Source organism: Ranitomeya variabilis, chromosome 1 (genome assembly GCF_051348905.1).
Source record: "Ranitomeya variabilis isolate aRanVar5 chromosome 1, aRanVar5.hap1, whole genome shotgun sequence".
In the NCBI taxonomy this organism is placed as follows: domain Eukaryota; kingdom Metazoa; phylum Chordata; class Amphibia; order Anura; family Dendrobatidae; genus Ranitomeya; species Ranitomeya variabilis.
In genome coordinates this window covers 569,382,824-569,408,101 of record NC_135232.1, presented here as the reverse complement: position 1 = coordinate 569,408,101, position 25,278 = coordinate 569,382,824, and positions in this window count along the sequence as shown.

Here is a 25,278-nt window from a genome sequence, read left to right as displayed (position 1 = left end):
TCCAGTGCCAGAGGCAGAAAAGCAACCCCAAAACATCAGGGAACCTCCGCCATGTCTGACTGTAGGGACCGTGTTCTTTTCTTTGAATGCCTCTTTTTTTCTCCTGAAAACTCTATGTTGATGCCTTTGCCCAAAAAGCTCTACTTTTGTCTCATCTGACCAGAGAACATTCTTCCAAAGCGTTTTAGGCTTTTTCAGATAAGTTTTGGCAAACTCCAGCCTGGATTTTTTATGTCTCGAGGTAAGAAGTGGGGTCTTCCTGGGTCTCTTACCATACAGTCCCTTTTCATTCAGACTCCGACGAATAGTACAGGTTGACACTGTTGTACCCTTGGACTGCAGGGCAGCTTGAACTTCTTTGGATGTTAGTCGAGGTTTTTTATCCAACATCCGCACAATCTTGCATTGAAATCTCTTGTCAATTTTTCTTTTCCATCCACATCTAGGGAGGTTAGCCACAGTGCCATGGGCTTTAAACTTCTTGATGACACTGCGCACGGTAGACACTGGAACATTCAGGTCTTTGGAGATGGGCTTGTAGCCTTGAGATTGCTCATGCTTCCTCACAATTTGGTTTCTCAAGTCCTCAGACAGTTCTTTGGTCTTCTTTCTTTTCTCCATGCTCAATGTGGTACACACAAGGACACAGGACAGAGGTTGAGTCAACTTTAATCCATGTCAACTGGCTGCAAGTGTGATATAGTTATTGCCAACACCTGTTAGATGCCACAGGTAAGTTGCAGGTGCTGTTAATTACACAAATTAGAGAAGCATCACATGATTTTTCGAACAGTGCCAATACTTTTGTCCACCCCTTTTTTATGTTTCGTGTGGAATTATATCCAGTTTGGCTTTAGGACAATTCTTTTTGTGTTTTTTCATTTAAGACAAATTAAATGAAGATAATAATACCAAAGAATTTGTGTTTGCAATCATTTTCAGGAAGAAACTGAGTATTATCTGACAGAATTGTAGGGGTGTCAATACTTTTGGCCACAACTGTATATGAGAGATTGTTGTCACATGAAGTTCACAACCAGCACTTGTCAACAACTATTATAGCTCATTTAATGTGACTTTTACACAGCCTTTTGGGCTAATTTTATTCTTGTCTTTCCATCAATTTTTGCAGAAGGTCTAGTTGTAAGTAATGTAAAAATTGTGCCAAATTTACACCACTTCTGGTTGACGTTGACCATCTTCACATTTTTGTAAGACATATTTAATATTTTTCAAGAAGCAAGGTAGAGGCAATCGCTAAAATTTGAGGCCCTCAGAAATGCTAGATGAAACTAAGACACAGAAAACAGATCACAAAAATTCACATGACATATCATATGCATCAAGGGTGCATGAATGTGTGAGACACTGGGTCTCCTGAATACCCTGATGCATATAATGTATGGTACTCACAAACTAGGCATGTTCATTTGTATACACAATAATTGGTGGAACATGTCAAATCTATCAGGTTATAAGTGGGTCCCAAAATTCATACAGTGACAATAAATAGTATTGTAAAAAAAAGAACTGCCTCACCCAATTGTGAAGTCCAGAAGGATTCCTATAGGGTCCTACTGGTCAGAATATGGAGGGGCCTTGGGTTTTTTGGCCACACATTTCCCTACCATTCAGAAGACTCAATGGGATCCATATACTTTGTGCCCCTTTGGGTGCATCTTGAGGTTTTTAACAATTAAGAGGTGATATTTAATTTAATGATATTTTTGTTAATAGTATAATGATATTATCAAATAATTACGTCTGTATTTTAATAATTCAAGTTGGGAAGGCATTGTTGCGGTTATAGTCTTGGCCTGTCCTTCTTGTGCCCAGAACAAGACCCCGAGACAGCTTCCTTCTGGTCTTCTTCCTTTCCCAGGGTGCCGAAGGTACCTGGCAGCATATTGCAATGGACTTTATCACCTCTCTCCCTCTGTCAGCTGGTTGTACCATTGTCTGGATGGTTGTGGATCGTTTTTCCAAGATGGCCCATTTCATTCCACTCTGTGGTCTCCCATCTGCTCCCATGAGGGCAGAGAAGTTCATTCTACATGTTTTTTGCCTTCATAGTTTTCTGCTCCATATTGTCTCGGATAGTTTACTTCCCGGATCTGGAGGGCCACTTGCAAACTGCTCAATGTTTCTCTGGATTTTGCCTACCATCCTCAGTCCAATGGTCAGGTGGAGTGAGTCAATCAAATCTTGACCAACTTCCAGTGGCACTTTGTCAATGCTCACCACAGTGAGCTGGTCTGAACTGCTGCCATGGGCTGAGTTTTCATATAACAAGCACGTAAGTGAATCTTAGGCTAAAACTCTGTTTTTTATAGTGTACAGACAACACCCCAATGTCCCGTTTCCTATTTCCACTACCTCGGATATACTTGCTGCCGAATCTCTGGTCAAAGGATTTTCTGAGATCTGGAGGGACACCAGGCCTATATTATTGAGGTCCTCGGAACAGATGAAGAGACATGTGGACAAGAGACGTCTAGATCCACCTCAGTTCCATTCAGGGGACAAGATCTGTCTGTCATCTAAGTATGTTAATTTCTGGGTAACTTCCTATAAATTGGGTCTCGTTTCATCGGTCCATTTGAAGTTCTGAGACAGGTCAATCTGGTGGCCTACAAGCTCGAACTTCCAGGCTCCTTAAAAATTTCCAATTCCTTTCATGTGTCTCTTCGCAAACCTGTTGATTTCAGTCCTTCTTTTAGAGATCATTTGACCACTCCTGCTAAGGGCAGCACTGAGGACATTTTTGTGGTTGAGAGCATTTTGGCTTCCACAAGGGTAAGAGGTAAAACCTTTTTTCTTGCTAATTGGAAGGGGTTTGGTACCGAAGAGAGGTCATGTGAGCCCAGGGAGAGTATCCACAGTACTCTCCTTCTGGAGAGGTTCCTTGCAGACTTGAAGAAGAGTGGACATTAAGGGGGAGGGTACTGTAATTCCAGTGTCTCTGCATCCCCTTCCCTGGCAGAGACACTGACGCTCTTACCGCCACAGTCCTGCACCTCCTGCTCTACCTCATGCCTTGTCTTTGATGCCTCTACTCCCGCTTCCCTCCCCCAGCAGAAGCGCCAATAATCTCACTGCTGCGGTCTTGTGCGCCGTTCTCCTGGAGCTGCCCGGGGTCTGCACACTGCTCGTACATCCCGGAGCACAGTGCTTAGGGCACCTGTGCGCCCGGTCCCGGCTTCTTAAAAGGACAGCACGTGTTGTCCTAAAGTGTCCCCAGCCAATGGCTGGGGAGCTCTTATTATTTAAAGCACCTATATCATGTTGGAGGTGCATGCAAAATATTCTAAGTGTGTTTATAACATACTTTTCAGTTTTCAGGTCCCAGCACTCGTATTCCTGAATACCTGTCTGTTAGTCATGCCCACCAGCATGTCTTCCAGCCTTGCCCGCCAGCCTGTCTTTCAGCCATGCCTGTCAGCCTGTCTCCCAGCTGTGCCTGACAGCCTGCCAATCCACTGTTCCAGCCTGCACTTGCCAGTGTTTATCCTCTCATCTGCCGGTCCCGTCGGCATCCATGATACCTGTCACCTTCATCACCTGCCAGCATCTATTAGACTTTCCCTCGGGCCGTCCCTGCAACCCGTTCCTAGAGGGTCAGCTGCTATCTACCCAAGGTCAGTCCTGGAGTAGCACCTGGGCCACCTTCCTTGTCTCTCCTCGGATATCGGTGTTGTACGCTGCTGCATATTCATGGTCAGATTGGGTCAGGCTCCTAGTTACACCCCTCCAGGCTCTCCTTGGGCTGTAGCACATTGGTTCCACTGCCTAGCTCATTACAAAGGCTGTAATGCAGTGACCCATGTTACAGTCAGGGGTCGCTGTGTGTGCGCTTCAGGATGTGCTTGGAGGCATAATTATGGTGGTGAATTAGGGACTGGCATTATTGTAAATGGCCAGTATGTGTCGCAGAGGTGCTCTGCGCTGTAAGCACAAAATGATATGGTTTGCTGGGACTTATAGTTCCACAAGTGTTTGTTGTGCTTATGTATAAGGGGGGCTTATAGGGTTAGCTGGTGAGGTGGGAGGGACTGGATAGCCACACACCTCCCACCTATGGGAGTGGTTACAACTATGTAATGTGACAACAGTGTGGGTCACATGTTCAGAGTGTGAGTTCCTGTATAGCCTGTGTGTTGGAATGTCCTGGGATGGACTGCATTCCTGGAAGCACCTGTTGAGGCTAGGGACTGAATGGTCAGTGTGTTGGAATGTCCTGGAATGGACTGGATTCCTGGAAGAATATGGTAAGACCATGGACTGAAGGCTTGTGTGTTGGAAGCACCTGTGACTGGACTTCCTGAATAGCGCACAGAGAGGCCGTATCTGCAGAGCCTGGGATGGCTACTGTGTTGGGGAAGCTACAGTTCCTACTGTGGGTCTGGACTATCTGAGGTGCTCTGGTTACAAGGGCGGTGATCCCAGTGAAGCAGCCAGCTTTCCCCTGGGAACCAGGACTGACAGGAGTCAGTGTGTAGAGCCGGAGAAGGAAGCACAGGAGGTCCAGGATCTCAAGAAAGGGTTGTCTCATGAGAAGCAAAGGTGACAGATTTACAGGCCAAGTTAAGGCATCTGAGACAGCGGCTGAGAACAGAGTAGATGACCTGGAGAAGGAAGTCTCTGAGCTCAGAGGTCACCTGTCAGAATGGCAAAGTGTGAATAAGGTCTTAAGGGAAGATGTGGAAGTGCTCAGAGAAACTTTAGGAGGTATTCTATAAAGATGGAGATGGTGGTCGCAGACTCACAGAGGTGGTGCCAGAGTGGTAACGAAGTGAAGCTGCCAATGCACATCCTGGCCAGAGGTCTGGCAGAAGATAAAGCAGAGGAAGAGTTGGTGCTAAAAGCAGAAAAAGACAGTTAACCGGTCGTGGCATATGTCTTGAGGAAAAGGTCCAAGGCAAAAAGGGAGCCGTCTGTTCATGAAGAGATTGAGACCTCGCTCTTCAAGTCCGTGATAGATGTACCCAAAGACATGCGGGATGCATGTACCAGTGAGGGTGTGCATGTGGCCTTTAAAAAGGCAGTAGAAGCATGTAGTGTGCATTGTGCACCAGAGTCGAAACAGTTGGTGACACTGTCGACTAAGGCTACGTTCACATTTGCGTTGTTGGGCGCAGCGTCGACGACGCGATGCAACCAACAATGCATGTTCACAACACAGCGTTTTGCGACGCATGCGTTGTCATAAGATCCTACAGATCGGGACTTTCGGCGCAGGGAAAACGCTACAAGTAGCGTCCCCTGCGCCCTGTCTTGTGCATCTATATGACACATGCGTCGTAAAATGCAGTACAACGCATACTGGCGCATGCCCATGCGCCCCCCATGTTAAAGATAGGGGTGCATGACGCATGCGTCGGTATGCGTCGACGACGCTGCGACCAACAACGCAAATGTGAACGTAGCCTAAGGAAGTCACAGTGATCGAATGGCTATATATGCACCTACAGTGTCTCTGCACGAAACAGATGATCCTGTTGAGGAATAAGGAAGCCGCTCGACGTTTGAAGCATGCCAGGAAAGCTCAAAGTCGGCTGGGCTTTGTGGAAGACATTGTTCGAGTACCCAGAAATCTAGTGGGTAAAGTCATTGGAAGATTTGGAAAAGTGATGCAAGACCTGGTGAATAGATCCGGTGTGGCAAGAGTGAGGATTCCAGATGATGGTGAAGTCCCTGTAGCTGGTAAAGATGGGATAGTTCCATTTGTCGTAATTGGCTCAGTAGAAAGCCATAGGAACATTCAAATGCTTCTTGAATACCAGGTGACATACCTGAGGGAGGTGGAGCAGCTAAGACTGGATTGGCTGCAGATTAATAACCAGCTGCAGAATATAAGATGGCGACCACTTTCAACCCAGGGTATGGAGATATGAAAAGATACCCTAAAGAATAGAAGAGTTCAAAGTAGTGACTCCTCTGTTAGCTCAAGGCTGAGTGACCCAGGCAGGAGACCCGGTAGCAGACATAGTAATGAAGAGTCAGACTCAGACCAGTCACTAGGCTTGACTAGACTCATAACTGCAACAACAGTGCGTGGCGGCCATGGAAAGAAAGGTCACATGAAGGGGTACACATGGAAAGTGGGTTGACTAAAAAGGGTCTGGTGACACAGACAGATGGTGACTCAAGGGTTGAAGCACAAGGCCAACAAACTGACCGCAGGGGGCGAGGGAGGCCTAATAAAAGTGTGGCCTCTCTACTTGTAGGGCAAGGTGACATGGGTACCCGGTATGTGGACCCCTGGTTTATGACAAGTGTTCAACCCCGCAAGTTTGAACAGAAGGAGAGGGTATGTGATGCAGTAACCCATGTTTCAGCCAGGGTTGCGCTGTGTGTGCACTTCAGGATGTGCTTGGAGGCATAATTATGATGGTGAATTAGGGAGTGGCATTATTGTAAATGGCGTCAGAGGTGCACTGTAAGCACAAAATGATATGGTTATACTGGGACTTATAGTTCCACAAGTGTTTGTTGTGTTTATGTATAAGGGGGCATATAGGGTTAGCTGGTGAGCTGGGTGGGACTGGCTAGCCACACACACCTCCCACCTATGGGAGTGGTTACAACTATGTAATGTGACAACGGTGTGGGTCACATGTTCAGAGTGTGAGCTCCTGTATAGCCTGTGTGTTGGAATGTCCTGGGATGGACTGCATTCCTGGAAGCACCTGCTGAGGTTAGGGACTGATGGTCAGTGTGTTGGAATGTCCTGGAATGGACTGAATTCCTGGATGCATATGGTGAGACCGTGGACTGAAGGCCTGTGTGTGTTGGAAGTGCCTGTGACTGGACTTCCTGAATAGTGCATGAAGAGGCTGTATCTGCAGAGCCTGAGACTGCTACTGTGTTGGGGAAGCTACAGTTCCTACTGTGGATTATTCAACCAAATGTCCCCAAGTAATTGGCACTTCACAAAGTATAGATCAACCATAGAGGAACTCCGGATGTATGAACCACTGAGCCCAAAAGAAGAGAACCAAAAAATAAATAACCCTTAAAATATATGTTTTATTTTTATCTTTAAAATTTAAACAGGTATGGTACAATTACAAAAAGACACCCAAGGGAGCAGGAATGCATCTTAACACATAATATAACAATGTATGGTCCATGTCACTCAAAAAGAGTATTATAAAGCCTGTGTAAAAAACTCCAAAAGCTCTAAGCCACTTAGTTTGGCTATTATGTCCACCGTTTGTTTATTTGCCTAGTGCCTTAATCTGGTATACTGGCAATTACTCATACAAGTGCCAAAATATTTAAAATTTATATTACCTCGTGGCTATGAACGGAGTAATGAATCCGATAAGGTGACAGGTCCGAAGTTAGATGTCTCCAAGTGATTCCGTGCTCCCCTGTCAGGGGAGCACGGAATCACTTGGAGGCATCTAACTTCGGACCTGTCACCTTATTGGATTCATTACTCCGTTCATAGCCACGAGGCAGGGCCGGACTGGCCATCGGGCAGTTCTGGCAAATGCCAGAAGGGCCGATGGCAGTAGTGGGCCGCTCGAGTGTGCCGCTGTCGGCACACTCCCCACGCTCTCGCGGCACACTCCCGGCCCCGCATTCAACTATACCGGCGTCATAGACACCGGTACAGTTGAATGCAATGATGGAGGAGAGAGCGTCCGCTGATGCCCCCTCTCCCATCATTCCCCGCTCTGCCTGCCGCTGACACTGAGGGTGCGCGATGACGTCATATCATCGCGCACCTGTTGTGTGACCGGGCGGGCAGACTGCATCTGCTGAGACCGGAGCAGCGCAGGGCACGAGGAGAGAGGTGAGTAGTGTGTTTGTTTGTTTGTTTTTTTATCAATGATTGATGACTGGATTGTGGAGCTGGGGGGGGGGGGGCTGCCTGCTGCCTGCTGCCTGCCTGCATTACTTTCTATGGGGGGCTGCCTGCCTGCATTACATTCTATGGGGGCTGCCTGCATGCATTACATTCTAAGGGGGCTGCCTGCCAGCATTACTTTCTATGGGGGCTGCCTGCCTGCATTACATTCTATGGGGGCTGCCTGCTTGCATTACATTCTGTGGGGGCTGCCTGCCTGCATTACATTCTATGGGGGCTGCCTGCCTGCATTACAGTCTATGGGGGCTGCCTGCCTACATTACATTCTATGGGGGCTGCCTTCCTGCATTACATTCTATGGGGGCTGCCTGCTTGCATTACATTCTGTGGGGGCTGCCTGCCTGCATTACATTCTGTGGGGGCTGCCTGCCTGCATTACATTCTATGGGGGCTGCCTGCCTGCATTACATTCTATGGGGGCTGCCTGCTTGCATTACATTCTGTGGGGGCTGCCTGCCTGCATTACATTCTATGGGGGCTGCCTGCCTGCATTACATTCTATGGGGGCTGCCTGCCTGCATTACATTCTATGGGGGCTGCCTGCCTGCATTACATTCTATGGGGGCTGCCTGCTTGCATTACATTCTGTGGGGGCTGCCTGCCTGCATTACATTCTATGGGGGCTGCCTGTCTGCATTGCATTCTGTGGGGGCTGCCTGCCTGCATTACATTCTGTGGGGGCTGCCTGCCTGCATTACATTCTATGGGGCCTGCCTGCATGCATTACATTCTATGGGGCCTGCCTGCATGCATTACATTCTGTGGGGGCTGCCTGCCTGCATTACATTCTGTGGGGGCTGCCTGCATGCATTATATCCTATGGGGGCTGCCTGCCTGCATTACATTCTATGGGGGCTGTGCTGCATTATATTGTATGGTGGCTGCCTGCATTACATTCTATGGGGGCTGGCTGCATTCCTTTCCATGGGCCTGTGCTGCATTATATTCTATGGGGCTGGCTGCATTCCATTCCATGGGCCTGTGCTGCATTATATTCTATGGGGCTGGCTGCATTCCATTCCATGGGCCTGTGCTGCATTATATTCTATGGGGCTGGCTGCATTCCATTCTATGGGCCTGTGCTGCATTATATTCTATGGGGCTGTGCTGCATTACATTCTATGGGGCTGTGCTGCATTACATTCTATGGGGCTGTGCTGCATTACATTCTATGGGGCTGTGCTGCATTATATTCTATGGGGCTGGCTGCATTACATTGTATGGTGGCTGTGCTGCATTATATTGTATGGTGGCTGTGCTGCATTATATTGTATGGGGCTGTGCTGCATTATATTCTATGGGGCTGGCTGCATTACATTGTATGGTGGCTGTGCTGCATTATATTGTGGCGGTGGTGTATCGTCCTCCCGGCCCCTCTCACCAGTTCCTGGATCATTTTGCCACCTGGCTTCCACACTTTCTCTCTTATGACACCCCCACCCTCATCATGGGTGATTTCAATATCCCAATTGCTTCTCCCCTCTCCCCATCTGCTTCTCACCTTTTATCTCTAACCTCCTCTTTCGGCCTCTCGCAGCATACTAACTCTCCAACACATGATGATGGAAACTCCCTTGATTTGGTCTTCTCCCGGCTTTGCTCACTGGATGATTTCACAAACTCCCCTCTCCCGCTCTCTGACCACAACCTTCTTTCATTCTCTATCAAGAACTGCCATCCCGCTCAGGTCACCCCCACTTTCCACACTTATAGAAACATACAGGCCATTAACACCCAGAAACTTATGAAGAACTTGCAGTCTTCATTGGCCCCAATCTCCTCCATCTCTTGTCCTGATTCTGCTCTGAAGCATTACAATGAAACCCTGCAAAGTGCCCTGGAAGAAGCTGCACCTCCTATACATAGAACAACTCGGCACAGACGGCAACAACCGTGGCACACGCTGCAAACACGTTTCCTGCAGCGGTGTTCCAGGTGCGCCGAACGTCTGTGGAGAAAATCTAATCTGCCCGAAGATTTCATCCATTATAAGTTCATGTTAAAAACATACAACTCTGCCCTTCACCTCTCCAAACAAACCTATTTCAACACCCTCATCACCTCGCTGTCCAATAACCCTAAACGTCTCTTTGACACTTTCCGGTCCCTACTCAACCCAAGAGAGCAGGCCCCAACCACAGATCTCCGCGCTGACGATCTGGCCAATTACTTCAAAGAAAAAATTGACCACATTCGACAGGAAATCATTTCCCAATCTCTTCATACCAAGCACTGTCCTCCCTCCCCCACTGCATCTAGTTCACTCTCTGACTTTGAACCAGTTACAGAAGAAGAAGTAAGCAGGCTCCTTGCATCTTCTCGCCCGACCACTTGCACCAGCGACCCCATTCCGTCGCATCTCCTCCAGTCCCTTTCCCCGGCTGTCACCTCTCACCTAACAAAAATATTCAACCTTTCCCTCACTTCCGGTATTTTTCCCTCCTCATTTAAGCATGCCATCATACATCCACTACTTAAAAAGCCCTCCCTCGATCAAAATTGTGCCGCTAATTATAGACCTGTCTCTAATCTTCCCTTCATCTCTAAACTCCTGGAACGCCTGGTCCACTCCCGTCTTACCCGCTATCTCTCAGGTAATTCTCTTCTCGACCCTCTTCAATCTGGTTTCCGCTCTTTACACTCTACTGAAACTGCCCTCACTAAAGTCTCTAATGACCTACTAACAGCTAAATCTAATGGTCACTATTCCATGCTCATTCTCTTGGATCTCTCCGCAGCATTCGACACTGTGGATCATCAGCTCCTTCTCACTATGCTCCGCTCCATCGGCCTCAAGGACACCGTTCTCTCTTGGTTCTCCTCCTATCTCTCTGGCCGATCCTTCACTGTTTGTTTTGCTGGTTCCTCCTCCTCTCACCTTCCCCTTACTGTTGGGGTTCCTCAAGGATCAGTCCTAGGCCCCCTCCTCTTCTCTTTGTATACTGCCCCTATTGGACAAACAATCAGTAGATTTGGTTTCCAGTACCATCTCTATGCTGACGACACCCAATTATATACCTCTTCTCCTGTTATCACGCCGACCTTTTTAGAAAACACCAGTGATTGTCTTACCGCTGTCTCTAACATCATGTCCTCCCTCTATCTGAAACTGAACCTGTCAAAAACTGAACTCCTCGTGTTCTCTCCCTCTACAAACCTACCTTTGCCCGACATTGCCATCTCTGTGTGCGGTTCCACCATTACTCCAAAGCAACATGCCCGCTGCCTTGGAGTCATCCTTGATTCCGAGCTTTCATTCACCCCCCACATCCGATCACTGGCTCGCTCTTCTTATCTGCATCTCAAAAACATTTCCAGAATTCGCCCTTTTCTTACTTTCGACTCTGCAAAAACTCTTACTGTCTCACTTATTCATTCTCGTCTGGACTATTGTAACTCTCTACTAATTGGCCTACCTTTTACCAGACTCTCCCCGCTCCAATCTGTCCTGAATGCTGCTGCCAGGATCATATTCCTCGCCAACCGTTACACCGATGCCTCTACCTTGTGCCAGTCATTACACTGGCTACCCATCCAATCCAGAATCCAGTACAAAACTACTACCCTCATCCACAAAGCACTCCATGGCTCAGCACCACCCTACATCTCCTCTCTGGTCTCAGTCTACCAACCTACCCGTGCCCTCCGCTCTGCTAATGACCTCAGGTTAGCATCCTCAATAATCAGAACCTCCCACTCCCGTCTCCAAGACTTTACACGTGCGGCGCCGATTCTTTGGAATGCACTACCTAGGTTAATACAATTAATCCCCAATCCCCACAGTTTTAAGCGTGCCCTAAAAACTCATTTGTTCAGATTGGCCTACCGCCTCAACGCATTAACCTAATTATCCCTGTGTGGCCTATTAATAAAAAAACAACAACATAATCACGTTCCTCCATCATGTTCTCATACACTTTATGCAGTTAACAGCCTCTGTGTCTGTACTGTTACATACTTAGGTAGTTAACTGGTTCATGCAGCTTTACATGAACACCCGAGCCTTACACTATGGCTGGTCCAAATAACTAAAGCAATTGTTACCATCCACCTCTCGTGTCTCCCCTTTTCCTCATAGATTGTAAGCTTGCGAGCAGGGCCCTCATTCCTACTAGTATCTGTTTTGAACTGTGATTTCTGTTATGCTGTAATGTCTATTGTCTGTATAAGTCCCCTCTATAAGTTGTAAAGCGCTGCGGAATATGTTGGCGCTATATAAATAAAATTATTATTATTATTATTATATTGTATGGGGCTGTGCTGCATTATATTCTATGGGGCTGTGCTGCATTATATTCTATGGGGCAGTGCTGTATTACATTCTATGGGGCTGTGCTGCATTAAATTCTATGGGGCTGGCTGCATTACATTCTATGGGGCTGGCTGCATTACATTCTATGGGGCTGGCTGCATTACATTCTATGGGGGCTGTGCTGCATTACATTCTATGGGGGCTGTGCTGTATTACATTCTATGGGGGCTGTGCTGTATTACATTCTATGGGGGCTGTGCTGTATTACATTCTATGGGGGCTGTGCTGTATTACATTCTATGGGGGCTGGCTGTATTACATTCTATGGGGGCTGTGCTGTATTACAGTCTATGGGGGCTGAGCTGTAATGCTGGATACAGCTGTAATTATATGTTATATAGTCGTGTTACACTCCCCTCACTTCTTGTAACCTACAATTGTACAAAGATATTATACAGTCACCATGTGACAAGTGGGCCTGTGTGACTTCAAATGCCAGGGCTGAATTTTAGTCCCAGTCCGGCCCTGCCACGAGGTAATATAAATTTTAAATATTTTGGCACTTGTATGAGTAATTGCCAGTATACCAGATTAAGGCACTAGGCACATAAACAAACGGTGGACATAATAGCCAAACTAAGTGGCTTAGAGCTTTTGGAGTTTTTTACACAGGCTTTATAATACTCTTTTTGAGTGACATGGACCATACATTGTTATATTATGTGTTAAGATGCATTCCTGCTCCCTTGGGTGTCTTTTTGTAATTGTACCATACCTGTTTAAATTTTAAAGATAAAAATAAAACATATATTTTAAGGGTTATTTATTTTTTGGTTCTCTTCTTGTGGGCTCAGTGGTTCATACATATGGAGTTCCTCTATGGTTGATCTATAGTTCCTACTGTGGGCCTGGACTATCTGAGGTGCCCTGGTCACAAGGACGGTGATCCCAGTGAGGCAGCTTTACCCTGGGAACCAGGACTGACAGGAGTCAGTGTGTGGAGCCGGAGCTCTTGTAATGTAACTCCAGATAAAGGGGGTTACGGGCAGAGACGTATCTGCCATTGGAACAGACTGGTTAATGTGTTCCGTTGATGTATATAATGAACTGTTTGTGACCCGGTTTATGATATTTAATAAACCAGATAGACTGTTTATGTGGAGAAACCGTCCCTGAGTGCTTTAATCCCATGCCAAGGGAGTTTCCCCAACACACTCAGATAGTGCTATCTGACAAGGCGTTAAGAGTAGGGTTGAGCGAAACGGATCGGTCATTTTCATAAGTCGCCGACTTTTGCCAAAGTCGGGTTTCATGAAACCCGACCCGATCCCAGCGTGGGATCGGCCATGCGGTACACGACCTTCGCGCCAAAGTCGCGTTTCCTATGACGCTTAAAGCGCCATTTCTCAGCCAATGAAGGTGCACGCAGAGTGTGGGCAGCGTGATGACATAGGTCCTGGTCCCCACCATCTTAGAGAAGGGCATGGCAGTGATTGGCTTGCTTTCTGTGGCGTCACAGGGGCTATAAAGGGGCGTTCCCGCCGACCGCCATCTTACTGCTGCTGATCTGAGCATAGGGAGAGGTTGCTGCCGCTTCGTCAGAAGCAGGGACAGCGTTAGGCAGGGTAAATTAACCCCCAAACTGCTTGTGCTGTAGCAATTTCCACTGTCCAACACCACCTTTTCTTTTTGGGACAGTGGATGCTCGATTTCTGTGCAACAGCTCTGTAGGTTATAAGGCTCCCTGATAGCTGCGTTGCTGTGTGTACGCCGCTGTGCAAACCAACTGCTTTTTTCAAAGCACAAATCCTGTTGCTCCTTCCTTTCTGCACAGCTATCTTGTTTGTTTGTCCACACTTTTGACTTTTGTGTGCAGCAGTCCTTTTTATTGCTGCCTGACATACTTTTCTGGGATAACTGTAGGGAGATAGTAATTGTAGTACAGTCCCTTTTTTTTTTTTTGTTATATCTCTTCAAGCCACTTTTTGCCACAGAAAATATACTCTAATACAGTGGCCCAGATTTATTCACAATTCTCCCAGAAAAAAAAATAAAAGTGGGAGATTAAGATTGTCAAATCTGCATCAGTGCCAGTCCTGTGTGTGGCATCTGTCTTTGTTTTTCTGCCACAGAAAACCTACTGTATAACAGTGGGCCTGATTTCTTCACAATTCTCCCAGAAAAAAAAATAAAAGTGGGAGATTAAGATTGGCAAATCTGCATTAGTGCCAGTCCTGTGTGTGGCATCTGTCTTTGTTTTTCTGCCACAGAAAACCTACTGTATAACAGTGGGCCTGATTTCTTCCCAATTCTCTACCAAATAATACCGCGCTAGGGTGATACTGAACGTACACTGGAGTGTAATGGTTAAGGGAACATACCACACACTGTGCACAGAAATGCAATAGATTGTACGCTGCTAGGCCAGCTGTACGACTCCCTAGTACCTATATAGTCCGAACACCACGGACCACACGGTCACTAATAAAACAGTTGATTAAAACACTATCAATGTCTGAGAAGCAAATGCTGATTGTAGCTCTTACCGAATGTTGTCCTGTATGGCCTCCTGGTGCGTGTCCAACAAGGGGTACCTTGTTGGACACGCACCAGGAGGCCATACAGGACAACATTCGGTAAGAGCTACAATCAGCATTTGCTTCTCAGACATTGATAGTGTTTTAATCAACTGTTTTATTAGTGACCGTGTGGTCCGTGGTGTTCGGACTATATAGGTACTAGGGAGTCGTACAGCTGGCCTAGCAGCGTACAATCTATTGCATTTCTGTGCACAGTGTGTGGTATGTTCCCTTAACCATTACACTCCAGTGTACGTTCAGTATCACCCTAGCGCGGTATTATTTGGTAGTAAATTTGGTTTTTTCACAGAAAGGGGCACATTTCTGAGAATACCAGCAGCTGGGTGATCTCTTCAGATAGTCTTAGTAGGTGGTGCATTTTAGTGCTGAGCGCCAGTGGTATTGTTGTATTCTTCCCAATTCTCCCAGAAAAAAAATAAAAGTGGGAGATTAAGATTTGCAAATCTGCATTAGTGCCAGTCCTGTGTGTGGCTTTTTTTTTTTTTTTCTGCCACAGAAAACCTACTGTATAACAGTGGGCCTGATTTCTTCACAATTCTCCCAGAAAAAAAAATAAAAGTGGGAGATTAAGATTGGCAAATCTGCATTAGTGCCAGTCCTGTGTGTGGCTTTTTTTTTCTGCCACAGAAAACCTACTGTATAACAGTGGGTCTGATTTCTTCACAATTCTCCCAGAAAAAAAAATAAAAGTGGGAGATTAAGATTGGCAAATCTGCATTAGTGCCAGTCCTGTGTGTGGCATCTGTCTTTGTTTTTCTGCCACAGAAAACCTACTGTATAACAGTGGGCCAGATTAAATCACTTGTCTCACATATCCCCAAAAAAATTTAAAATAAAGGGAGAATAATCTTGCCAAACATGTGCATCTGTGCGAGTGCTGTCTGTGGTATCTGTCAGTCATTTTGTGCCACAGGAACTATACTGTGATATAGTGGGCCTGATTCAATCCCTTGTCTCCCATATCAAAAAAAAGAGGGACATTTCTATTGCCAGTGTGTGCATCTGCGTCAGTCCTGTCAGTGTCATATCTGCCAGCCTCTTTCTGCCAATCAAACTGTGTAGTGTAATACAGTGGGCCTGATTTTTCCCTGCATTCTCCCACACAAAAAAAGGGAGATTTACATTCACAACAAGTTCACGTACACCTTCTACCTGGTTTTACAGGACCACATAACGGTTGTTAGTTTGATAACATTTTTCCAAGAATGAGGAAGTCTGGTGGAAGAGGTCGTGGCCATGGGTGTCCATTGCCAGCTGGTAATGATGGTAGTGGTGGTGGTCGTGGAGCATCAGGTGGTCGTGGGAAAAGCAATATAGCCTCTAAGTCTCGAGTTGTTGAGCCAGCGTCATCGTCTGGCTACAAAAGGCCTCGAAGGCTCCCTTTTCTGGGAGTAGGAAAACCGCTTTTGAAGCCGGAGCAGGATTAACAAATATTGGCTTTCATTGCTGACTCTGCCTCTAGCTCTTTTGCCTCCTCCTCGGAAAGTGCCAAATGTCAGAGCAGTGCATCGTCAGTGGATGCTCCCAATCAGGAACAAGTCGCTTCCTTGTGTTCTTCACCCAGAACAACAGTAAAGGATGCGTCAGGCGACACAACAGGTTACTCCATGGAGCTCTTTACACATACCGTGCCTGGGTTAGAAAGGGAAATTGTTAACAGGCCATGCCCATTACAAGATGAATCGGACATGGAGTGCACAGATGCACAGCCACAGCCACAGCCAGATTATTATGCTGTTCCTTTGACTCAAATCAGAAGATTGCCCTCGCAGTGTACTGATCCAGAATCTGACCCCGATGAGACTATGGAGCCCCGTCACGAACGCTATAGCAGCGGCTTACATGGTGACCCAGAGGAAGGTGCACAGGACATAGAAGAGGAGGTCATAGATGACCCAGTTGTTGACCCCGATTGGCATCCATTGGGGAACAGGGTGCAGGCGGCAGTAGCTCTGAAGCGGAGGAGGAGGAGCCGCAGCAGTCATCAATATCGCAAAAGGTTCCATCTGGCAGGCCCGTATCTGGCCAAAAACGTGTGGCAAAACCAAAACCAGTTGTAGGACAGCGTGGCCGTCCGGTTAAAGTAGCTCAGTGTGCAATGCCTGAAAAGATATCCGATAGTAGGAAGACTGCAGTCTGGCATTTTTTAAACCAAGATCCCAATGATCAGTGCAAAGTCATCTGTAAGAAATGCTCAAGGACCTTCAGCAGAGGTCAGAATGTTAAAAATCTAAATACAAGTTGCATGCGTAGACATTTAACCACCATGCACTTGCAAGCCTGGACAAACTACCAAACGTCCCTTAACGTTGTAGCACCTTCTCACAATGAAGCTAGTCAGCAACGCGACATCCCTTCCCTCACTGTAAGCCCACCGTTTACCACACCACTTGCAGGTAATGTGGCGGTTTCGTCGCAAGGCCAAAGCAGACAGGGAATCACCAGGTTCATGGTAGGAAAAACTGTATGTAGGGCAGCAGCAAGAATACCATCACCAACCCTCTCTCAGTCACCCATGTCCACCGGCACCCCCGCTAGTTCAACCCTATGCAGCTCTCCAGTCCAGCTCACCCTACATGAGACTTTTGTTAGGAAAAGGAAGTACTTATCCTCGCATCCGCGTACACAGGGTTTGAACGCCCACATTGCTAGACTAATCTCGTTAGAGATGATGCCCTACCGGTTAGTTGAAAGCAAAGCTTTCAAAGCCCTGATGGACTACGCTGTACCACGCTTTGAGCTACCCAGTCGACACTTTTTTTCCAGAAAAGCCATCCCAGCCCTCCACCAGCATGTAAAAGACCGCATTGTCCGTGCGCTCAGGCAATCTGTCAGTAGAAAGGTGCACCTGACAACAGATGCATGGACCAGTAGGCATGGCCAGGGGCATTACGTCTCCATCACGGCACACTGGGTTAATGTGGTGGATGCAGGGTCCACACGGGACAGTAATATTGGGACAGTTCTGCCTAGCCCACGGTCTAGGAAACAGTTGGCTGTAGGCGTTCGTCACCCCTCCTCCTCCTCGTCCTCCAGCAGAAGCGAGAGCTCGTCCACAGACTGCAGTCGCACGACCACTCCATCCGCAGCTGCCACTGTGCCAATTATGGAACAGCTAGTGGCAAGCGTCAGCAGGCTGTATTGGCAATGAAGTGTTTGGGCGACAACAGACACACCGCGGAAGTTCTGTCCGAGTTCTTGCAGCAAGAAACTCAGTCATGGCTGGGCACTGTACATCTTGAGGCAGGCAAGGTAGTGAGTGATAACGGAAGGAATTTTATGGCTGCCATAGCCCTTTCACAACTGAAACACATTCCTTGCATGGCTCACACCTTAAACCTGGTGGTGCAGTGCTTCCTGAAAAATTATCCGGGGTTACCCGACCTGCTGCCGAAAATGCGCAAACTTTGCTCTCACCTACGCCGTTCGCCCGTACACTCCAGCCATATGCAGAACCATCAGCGGTCTTTGAACCTTCCCCAGCATCGCCTAATCATCGACGTTGCAACAAGGTGGAACTCCACACTGCACATGCTTCATAGACTGTGCGAACAGAGGCGTGTTGTTATGTATTTGAGGGAGGATACACATACACGGACAGGCAGTTGGATGGCAGACATGTCAGCTGTGCAGTGGTCGAAGCTCCAAGACCTGTGTCAAGTCCTTCAGTGTTTTGAGGAATGCACACGGCTGGTTAGTGCAGACAACGCCGTAATAAGCATGAGCATCCCCCTAATGCGTCTGCTGATGCAAAGTTTGACGCACATAAAGGAACAGGCGTCTGCAGCCGAGGACGAGGGAAGCCTTGATGACAGTCAGCCATTGTCTGCTCAGGGAAGTCTACAGGACGAGGTGGCGGGCAAAGAGGAGGAGGACGAGGAGGATGATGGGGATGACTATTTTTTGGATGAGGAAGCTTCTCAGGGGGCAATAGAAACTGCTGGCGGTGCAAGGCCGGGTTCAGGGTTTTTGAGGGAGACAAGTGACGTTGATTTGCCAGAAAGTGCTCCTCAACCCAGCATATGCACTGACTTGACAACTGGAACATTGGCCCACATGGCGGATTATGCCTTGCAGATCCTCAAAAGGGACCCACGCATTATAAAAATGATGAGAGATGACGATTACTGGTTGGCCTGCCTCCTTGATCCTCGCTATAAAGGCAAATTGCAAAATATCATGCCACATGAGAACCTCGAACAGATATTGGCAACCAAACAAGCTACTCTTGTAGACCGTTTGATTCAGGCATTCCCAGCACACAGTGCCGGTGATGGTTCTCACACGAGCTGCAGGGGGCAACAGGGCAGAGGTGTTAGAGGTGCACAAATCAGAAGTGGCGTAGGACAGAGGGGTTTTCTGACCAGGTTGTGGAGTGATTTCGCAATGACCGCAGACACGACAGGTACAGCAGCATCCATTCAAAGTGACAGGAGACAACATTTGTCCAGTATGGTTTCTAACTATTTTTCCTCCATTACCGATGTTCTCCCTCAACCGTCATTCCCCTTTGATTACTGGGCATCTTGCTTTGGGACTGGTGTTACTGACTGTTCCAATCTCTTAATTTGCAGCTGCTGTTTGTCCAGCAAACGACATGTTTACACCTCCCTAAATGGCCTAACTCCCCCCACGGGGCCGTGGTCTCGCCACTTGTCGCAAGCACCCGTCAGAGTGCCGTTTGTCTGAAGAGGTGGGTGTGCCCACTTTTGGTCGACGGCACTGGCACTGGGTCCCTCATAGTACAATGAAGTGTCTCTGGCGGTGGTGGCGCGCACTCAACGTCAGACACACCGTTGTAACATGAGGGGCCCTGGGCTTGTACCGCCGGCCAGGAGAGAGTGTCCCCCCCCCCAAGGTCAAACAGTGCTCTACCACTTGCAAAATTGTCTGTCGCTGCTCCACCACTGTTTAGTCTATGCGCTGAAATCCTTCCATGCCTGGCACAGACAATAACAATTTGTTGACATGTATGATGCTAGTTAAAATAGTCAGGGGCCCTGTCCTACATTTACACCAGTAAATACTTTGCGCCAAATTACAATGTCTGAAAGTCAGCATAGGAGCACACACCTGTACCTAAGTATGCCACCCTTTCTTTTTTTTTTGGTTTTGTTTTTGTTTGGGATACATTAACATCAATTTAGGTTTTGGGACTCGGAGTACTTACTGTGTCAGACACTCCTTCCAATTGTCCTCCGCTGACCACACCAATGCTGCCTGTGTACCCCCGCCACCTAATGGAAGCTGCATAGAGCCTATTTTATTATTTTAGGCCTAGGAATTCTGTCTGCGGTCCCTCCTTCCAATTGTCCTACGTTGACCACACCAATGCTGCCTGTGTACCCCTCCCACCTAATGGAAGCTGCATAGAGCCTATTTTATTATTTTAGGCCTAGGAATTCTGTCTGCGGTCCCTCCTTCCAATTGTCCTACGTTGACCACACCAATGCTGCCTGTGTACCCCTGCCACCTAATGGAAGCTGCATAGAGCCTATTTTACTATTTTGGGCCTAGGAAGTCTGTCTGCGGTCCCTCCTTCCAATTGTCCTACATTGACCACACCAATGCTGCCTGTGTACCCCTGCCACCTAATGGAAGCTGCATAGAGCCTATTTTACTATTTTGGGCCTAGGAAGTCTGTCTGCGGTCCCTCCTTCCAATTGTCCTACGTTGACCACACCAATGCTGCCTGTGTACCCCTGCCACCTAATGGAAGCTGCATAGAGCCTATTTTATTCTTTTAGGCCTAGGAAGTCTGTCTGCGGTCCGTCCTTCCAATTGTCCTCCATTGACCACACCAATGCTGCCTGTGTACCCCTGTAACTAATTTAAAAATGCATAGAGCCAACTTTTTAAGTTAACACATACTACCTTTGTCTGTCTGCGGTGCCACTCAATCATGCTGTCCTCCACTGAAAAAGCTGAACTTCAACCTTCAGGCTCTCATTAAGTAGTTGTTCATATAAGACAGCAGTTGCCCTACTACTTTGGTTGGGGCCTAGTAACGGTGTCTGCTGCTCCTTGGTGTTCTCCTCCAGGTTTCCTTGTCTGAGCTTCAACCTTCAGGCTCTCATTAAGTATTTTTTAATATAACACTGCAGTTGGCCTACTACTTTGGTTGGGGCCTAGTAACGGTGTCTGCCGCTCCTTGGTGTTCTCCTCCTCCTTGGTGTTCTCCTCCAGGTTTCCTTGTCTGAGCTTCAACCTTCAGGCTCTCATTAAGTATTTTTTAATGTCACACTGCAGTTGGCCTACTACTTTGGTTGGGGCCTAGTAATGGTGTCTGCCGCTTCTTGGTGTTCTCCTCCTCCTTGGTGTTCTCCTCCAGGTTTCCTTGTCTGAGCTTCAACCTTCAGGCTCTCATTAAGTATTTTTTAATGTCACACTGCAGTTGGCCTACTACTTTGGTTGGGGCCTAGTAACAGTGTCTGCCGCTCCTTGGTGTTCTCCTCCTCCTTGGTGTTCTCCTCCAGGTTTCCTTGTCTGAGCTTCAACCTTCAGGCTCTCATTAAGTATTTTTTAATGTCACACTGCAGTTGCCCTACTACTTTGGTTGGGGCCTAGTAACGGTGTCTGCCGCTCCCTGGTGTTGTCCTCCACTGTATAAAGCTGAGCTTCAGTCTTTAGGCTTTCGGCCTATAGTATCAGATATTAAACTGCATTTGGCCTTCAACTTTGGTTGGGCCCTACTAACGGTGTGTGCCGCTCCCTGGTGTTGTCCTCAACTGTATAAAGCTGAGCTTCAGTCTTTAGGCTTTTGGCCTATAGTATCAGATATTAAACTGCATTTGGCCTTCAACTTTGGTTGGGCCCTACTAACGGTGTGTGCCGCTCCCTGGTGTTGTCCTCCACTGTATAAAGCTGAGCTTCAGTCTTTAGGCTTTCGGCCTATAGTAGCAGATATTAAACTGCATTTGGCCTACTAGTGTGGTTGGGCCCTTAAAACGGTGTCTGCTGCTCCTGGGTTTGCTACTCCACTGAACAAAGCAATGCCACCTGTTTAGTCCTGTTACCAATTTTGAACTGCATTTAGCCTACTTTATTCTTTGGCCATATATCTGTGTTTCCTCCTCATCCTGCCCATTGCCCAGCCACTGCTAGATGAGTCTGCTGGTACATTGACCCAGACCACTACATTCCCCTTGCACTCTACACAGCCAGAATCTGACCCTGCTGAAAGTAAGGTTCCCCTTCCCGCATGCTATACCACCTTACACAGGGACAAAGAGGAAGGTGCAGATGAAAGTGCAGGTTCCTTCATCAGGTGGGGGGGACATACTCGTTGGCGACATCACTGGCACAGGGCCCCTCAGAGTACGCAAAAGTGTCGCTGCCGGTGGGAGGCGCCCCCACCGTGCAAACACACCGCTGTACTTTGAGGGGCCCTGTGCCAGTGCCAATGCCAACGAGTGGGCCCCCCCCCTGCTTGCTCAGGATCACAGCACCTGCAAACTTGACATACTTACCTCTCACTGCTCCACCGCCGTGACGTAGTCCATGTTTCCTGGGCCCACTAAAAACTTGAACCAGCCCTACCCCCCACAACTTTAGCCAAATGACCCCCAATTTCCAATGCCTATCTATTATTATAAAGTTAATTAAGATTGGCAAGCTTCAGTAACAAGAATGGATGTTTTTGCCATTAAAATGGGCACTGTAGGTGTTTTCCTGGCCTCCACTCACTGCCGACTATGCTTCCCCATTGACTTGCATTAGGTTTCATGTTTCGGTCGATCCCCGACTTTTCGCGATAGTCGGCCGACTTCACTCGACTCGACTTTTGACAAAGTCGGGTTTCGCAAAGCCCGACTCGACCCCAAAAAAGTAAAAGTCGCTCAACCCTAGTTAAGAGTACTCATGAGAAAAAAAAAGCCTGGGCAATTTTTTAGATTGTCATGCATGATAAATAAAGTTTAATGCCTCCAGATTAGAAAACATTAACATAATAAGTACAGTAAAACATAGTACAACAATAAGTATAACATATTAATTCAGATATTTTGAATTCTGCATTTTGTAGACGTCCTGACATCAGGTCAAATGTGTCCAGTTCTTGCTATTATTTTACTACTGCTGTGCACCTGAGTAATCTCTTTGTTGTTTTTAAATCCACCACAGGAGTCAAGAGATACGAGTCTTTTTTATGCAGTGCTAATATGTATGCTTTTTACCAAGAGGGCGTTACTCATAGTGAAATAATGCACTGCAACTTAAGACAGGCCCCCAGGATCCTGTGATCTACACCACCTTAGTAAAGAACATGAAATTTAGCACTAAATAAAAAGGCTCATATCTCTGGGATCATATGGTGGATTTTTAAAAAGCAAAAATCAAATTACTCTGGAGAGCAGCAGGAATAAAATATATAGCAAGAACTGACCACTTTAAACCTGATGATTTCCTATTTAATGCCTACTTTTGAATAATGATAAAACCATAAAAATGAGACACAATAAAGTCAGGAGTCATCTAAATATTTGTAAGATACATAAAAAAAAAGTAGATGCCATCTTTAGGAGTTGGCATCATTAATTTGGTTTCATAGGCCACATAGCACTATACTGTATTTGGTGGGGGAACCCACATCCCACCAATATAACTCAGGGATTTCCAAAAATGCAGTCAATTTGCCTGAGCCTTATGGACAATATGGTTTGTACTTGCAACATTTATTCAACTGAGTTGTGTGATCTTTCTCTTATAAGTCCAATTCAAAAATGAAATAGCCAAATATAAAAAAAATTGATTTCTTGTGGAACCTCTTCTTCATAAACATATAGAGAGTTTACCATTATCAATCAGAAATGTATACTGATCCATAAAATTAGAATTAAGTAGAGGCATGAAAATTTTTTCGAAGATCTGTCCGAGAACTACTACTGAGTTATTGAGCACTTGTTTCCTCCAGCAATAGCTCATAAAGTAAATCTTCTGAAATGGAGTCAAAAGCCACAGGAGAGAGTGTCATAAATTTGTGGGTTGTGTAGGGCCATAGGAGGTCCACTTCTAGTGGAAAGACAGATTTTGAAATGTGGTCTCCACTCGAGTTTTTTTTATCTATGATTCAATGTGACATGGAGAGACGCTCTGTATTTAATGCTAGCTAATATGTCATTTAAAATGAAGGATCAGAAAGAAGCAAAATTTAAATAGAGGTATGATAGTAGCAAAATAGGCTTCCACTGTACCTCTCCTTACATCTCAACTTCCTATATTCTTCAGAGTATGACATTTAGATGTGAGATATTGGAGTTCATTGCAATTGCATTTTAAAGCATTGTTAGGCTTTCAGACATACTTTGTTACAAGTATGGATCATATAATAACTTAGTAAGCCCTCTTGTTTGGCATTGTGAAGAGCACTAGCTATAGAGAATCAATGCATATGACTCAGGTCCATCAGACAGGCCAGTACTCTACGACCAGTAGAGATGAGACCAATGGACAGCATTACCAACTACTCCTCTGATTAGCTGCACTGGCTCGACATTATGTGTGCATCATGCCACAATAACAATGACATGACAGACTGGCTAATCAAAAGAATATTCAAGAATGTCGGGAGGTAGGAAGGTTCTCAGTCGTCCTATACAACTATCACAAATTACTATCTTTGCTGATGGACCAGAGTCTTACAGATCAATTCTCCCATCTCTACTTGCTGTTCTTAAAAAAGAGCAAATGCTTGAGGATTCCTAAAAAGGTTATTAAAGCATAAAGGGGAACTACAATAAAAAGTAAACTTTATCATTTTAATCAGTTCATAGACTGATCAATCTCTGCCTTTTGAACAACCAAACTTCCTAAGCATTTAATAAAAGAAGTGTGAGTCTAGCAACAGGTCAGGAGTCTATAGATGACCACATTGATCCACAACAAATATAAAGCTTCTGTGGTCTAGAACTTCTGGTAGTCAGCATTGATGATACTTTGTCAGCAGTTTTAATTCTTGACTATAACACATAGCCAACTGGCAATGATTTCTTAAACATTTCCATGATTCAATAAAGGCCAAAGATGGAAATGGAATAAAGCTCCAATCTAGTGTTATGATTGCAGTATCTAAATGTCATCTATTTTCTAGAATTCTGCCCTAGTCAATGTGTAAGTAATTGCAGAACTTAGATTTACATACTTTTTTCTGCATGGTTAGATTTATTTCTGCATTTTATTTTTTTTAAAATATTACACAAATCTTTATAAAGGTTTCGGTTTCCTTTAATTAGATTCCAGCTGCCCAACACTTTACTTATGATAAAGAAAAAGTATATCACATAGGTCCAAGATATATAAAATACATTTGCTCTAAACATAAACAAAAAAGTAAAGATGGCAGTAATGAGAAAATAAATCACAGTCCTCGAGGCTTTGATGTGAGCTTTCATGTTGGGACCTCTAAAGCCACCAAAGTTTTGTTGGACCTGATTTACATGTTTAAAAAGAGAGAGGATGATGGCTAACGCTGAGATAGAGAATAACACCATTGCAGTAGATAAAAAAATCATAAAAGTTAAAATATCTTTGTTTCCAACACCCATTAAAAT